The sequence below is a fragment of the Myotis brandtii genome, unplaced genomic scaffold, assembly GCF_000412655.1.
Source record: "Myotis brandtii unplaced genomic scaffold, ASM41265v1 scaffold573, whole genome shotgun sequence".
NCBI lineage: Eukaryota > Metazoa > Chordata > Mammalia > Chiroptera > Vespertilionidae > Myotis > Myotis brandtii.
In genome coordinates this window covers 797,366-801,255 of record NW_005370145.1, presented here as the reverse complement: position 1 = coordinate 801,255, position 3,890 = coordinate 797,366, and the positions used below count along the sequence as shown (strand labels likewise).

General features: G+C 55.3%; 1 protein-coding gene across 1 annotated transcript in view; it reads right to left on the bottom strand.

The window, feature by feature from the left end:
• KDM6B (lysine (K)-specific demethylase 6B) overlaps window positions 1-3,890 on the bottom strand; it is a gene marked incomplete at its 3' end in the record, with an annotated part of 20,821 nt that overhangs the window by 12,043 nt on the left and 4,888 nt on the right. The window contains exon 2 of the mRNA XM_014549809.1: window positions 1,796-1,912. The remainder of the gene's footprint in view (window positions 1-1,795; window positions 1,913-3,890) is intronic.

Below are 3,890 nucleotides of genomic sequence, written 5' to 3'. Positions count from 1 at the left end.
TCCAGCCTCCCCCGCCGCTGGCCCCTCCCCGCCCCCCACCGAGGAGTGACAGTGCCGCCCCGGCCCGCCGTGTGTCACTGCGAGCCTTGTGTCTGCCCCTGACTGGACCGCTGTGCTCGCCAGTCTGTCCAGTGAGGTCGGCTCTGTGCGGGTCCCCGTGTGTCTGTGCACCTGCATATCCGCTCATCTCGCCTTCCGAGCCCGTGTCTGACGCGTTCCTGTCATCATGCCTGTCTACAGGGCTCTGCGCAGCTGTCTCTGTCTGTGTGTCTGCCTGGCTCCTGGCTCGGTCTTTTGTCTGGGTCTGCCTCTGCATCACTTTCGTGATCACGTGTGTCTCTGCACATACCCTTCTGTGTTTGCCTTCATGTTCCTGAACAGTTAGGGAGACACTGGAGCAGGCTGACCCTGTTGACTCCTCCCCGCACTACCCTGAATCCCAACATCTTGCAGGATCAGTGATCCTTCTGTCTGACAAGTATCTGGGGGGGCTGTCTGCCTTCTATCAAGTTCTGTCCTTTTCCTCAATATCCTTGCTTATCCTCCAGCTCCCTGGGGCTCCCATTATGATCATTGCTCGAATTTACTGAATACTTATTACATGCTAGGCAATGTGTTAATCACTTTCTATACATTTTTAAAACTCTTCCCCAAAATCTGATGTAGGAGTTACTTTTATGACCGCATTTTAGAGATGAGGAAATTGAGGCTCAGGAAGGTTAGGTAACTTGGTCAAGGTCATTCCGCAAGAGAGTGGAAGAGCCTCATTCTTACCGCCCTCCCATAATGCCTCTGTCCCAGTCTCCCTCTGTTGGTTTTCTCCTCACAGGCCATTTCCTGCGTCAGCCTGCCCCTCAGCTCTATCCCAGATTACCATCCCAAATGCCGCATGTCCTCTACAGAAGGTGTGGGGAGGAGGCTGTGCAACAGATCTCAGAAGCCATAGGTTTCCTGGCCATGACGCTCATTCAGTTAACACATTCTTTCAACACAATTCCACTGAGGTACCCCAATGTGCAAACCACCTTGCCAGAGATAGAGAAAAACAAACAGTCCCACTCAAAAATTCAGCCAGTAATGGGGAAGAGCAAAGCCCATTCAGGGAACTTAAGTCCCTGCCGTAGGTACTATCTTCTCTCCTACAGAGGAATGGCAGATGGATCAGGACCCCAGGCTGAGAACTGGCAGAAGGAGAGAAGCAAGCAGCAGAGGAGTAAAAGTTAGGGTGTGTGTGAGTGGGGGCAAATGCTATAGTGCAGTGGGGAGAGAACAGAACAGAAGGGGATCTGGACGGAGTGGTGAGATGCCAAGACTGCCACAGCAAGAGCAGGTTGTTGTAGCAATGGTCTCCAGTATCTCTCCAAATCCACAACTCTTATAGGGGCAAAGCCCTGTCCTCGCCCTCCCAGGAAAAATCCTTCCAGTGTATCTCACCTCTACTTTCCAGCTTGCAAACCCTAGCTTAATGCAATTCAATAAGCAACTGAGTTATAGCACTAGGGGGAGGACTTTTTGGTGGTAATGGAGAGACTGGTGAAGTACAGGGCTGAACCATTCATAGGCAACAGAGGGGAGCTCCATAAACTAGGAAGGCTGAACCACTTGAGCACCATGGTGAGGGGATGCTTGGAGGAGTGGGCATGATCCAGATCAGCGGTCGCCAACCAACCTTTCGGACCTCCCGGACCACCGGTTGGGGACCGCTGATCCAGATCATACCACTCTTCTTCAAGCATGGGGTGCTGAATGGACTACTGGAATAAGGTGGGGTGTAGTGCTCAGGGGTAGGACTTACCAGATGGAGTTTGGTGTGCCCTGTCTCATTGGAATCAGTGCCCCAAAAGTGGGGTGCAGCAGACCACAGTGGGTGAGGTGGGTGGTACTATGGGGATGGCATGGTGCCTGGGGGAACCTGAAAGAGAAAAAGCCAGTTAAAGATGGGTGCTCCCAGTCTGGAGAACTTCCCTATGCTATCTGTGCCCTTATTGAGCAGAAACCTGGCTCTGGTGATCAGATGGGATGGGAGAATCTGTTTCCCATGGCAACCAGAAATGCCATAGCCAAAGTGGTCCTCCAGCCTTCCCCTTTAGGAAGCATTCTGCACTTGGGGCAAAGGGAGCGTGCTATAGTATCTGCATAAGTGGTCATCCCACCCAAGATCTCTCTTCTGAGTGGACCCTCCTGCTGAGAGTCCCTGGCCCCAGAGTAGGCCCAGCTACCCTTGACATCTGTATCCTAGTCACCTTCAATCCTGGCCCCAGGCAAGCCAATCCTCTCCCTTCAGCTCTGTCTCCTCCCTAACCTTATCAAGACACCAGTCAACCCCACCCTCTGGACTCTGCCCCCTCCTCTTCCCCCAGGCGGGTGCAGGCAGGTCTCCTGAGCCGCACAGGTGGCCAGACTAGATGAACAGGCCCAGCAGGGAGAAGCCTTCCTCCTTAGCAAGGACTGTGACTCTGGTCCTGGGTCTGGAAGTGGCCTCTGCTGCAAGCCTCCCTTCTATCCCACCCCTCAAGGCCATATCCTGTTTCCCCATCGCCTCCTTCCTCTTCTGTGTGGCCCAAGAAGGTGATAGAGGCCTACTCCCTCCTCTCCTAACTCTGAGACAAGCTGCGTCTTTTAGCATATCTTTTAGCTTACGTCTAAGGCCAAGAATCAGGTGTCCATCCAGGGATCAGACCTAAGCCTGCCTTCACCTCAAACTCACTCCTCGGGGGTCTATGTTTTCTGTTCCCTTAGCCACAGTTCTCTGCCCTGAAGGACCCAGCTTCTTAGGCTCCCCAGATACTTGGGCTCAGTCCAGTCCCTCCATTCCCTGGCCTTCCAGCCCCCATTCTTCCCCTGCCCCAGGGACTCAGGCCTCCAGCCCCCAGCCTCCATGATGCAATGTGCTGCAAGCTGCCTGGGCTGCTGATGACACTGCCCCCAGGGAGGTGCTATTTCTGACCCAAACAAGGCCCCTCACTGGACCAGGGCAGTGGTCAGCTGCAGTCTAGGGAGGCCAGGCTGGCAGGTTGCTTCTGCTGGAGAAGGGAACTTGAGGCTGGCACCCTCCAGGACAGGGACACTCAGAATGTGGAGCCAGGGAGAGAGAGGGGGGAAAAGAGAGACAGACAGACAGACAGACAGAGGTCTGTACTATTGTGTATGTGATTCTGTTGGAGGGGAAGGGGGTGCTGGGGAGGCTCTAGTCTGGAGAAAGAGGAGGGCCAGGCCTTAGGGACAAACTAAGAGGAGGCGTAAGGGGCAGCCAAGGGGGTCAGTGGTGGGTGTATGGGTGTCTGGACACCAGAGTGGGGGAGGGGCCAACAACCATTTAAAGGGCCAGCCCCAGAGCTTTAATCCCTCACCAGCCCTGGCCAGAAGCCGGAGGCTGTAATTCATCTGTCCAACAGCTGGGGTGGGTGTGTTTGGGGAGGGGGGGGCATGTGGACTGGGAGAGGGAGCTGGGGGAGGGGCTGGGGCTTTCTAGTGCACAGAGCCAAACAACAAAAGGGGAAGCTGAAGGGCCAGCTCCAATGTGCCCAAGCCAGGCTGCTGACCTGCAGACCCGCCCATGGCCCTAACCTGGTGACCCACAGGCTCTGTAGTTTGGACTCAATGACTCTTGGCCCAGGAGTCCAGGAACTCAAAAGTGGGCCTTGGAGAAAGGCCAGGATGAACGCCCCCCCCCAGGGCAAGCTGTCACCCCTCCTTGCACTTTCCCAGCCGCAGCAGCCCCGGATCTGACAGGCCCCACAACAGACTCAGCCTCAAATGCCCTGCTCTTCGGCCAAGCCTCTCCAGACATGGCCTGCCTGCTCCCCAGCTCCCCTTCCTGCTGGCACAGGGTGGCAGCGGCCACACCAAGACTGTCCCTTTAAATCATTACCACCCCTGATTGTGTGGAC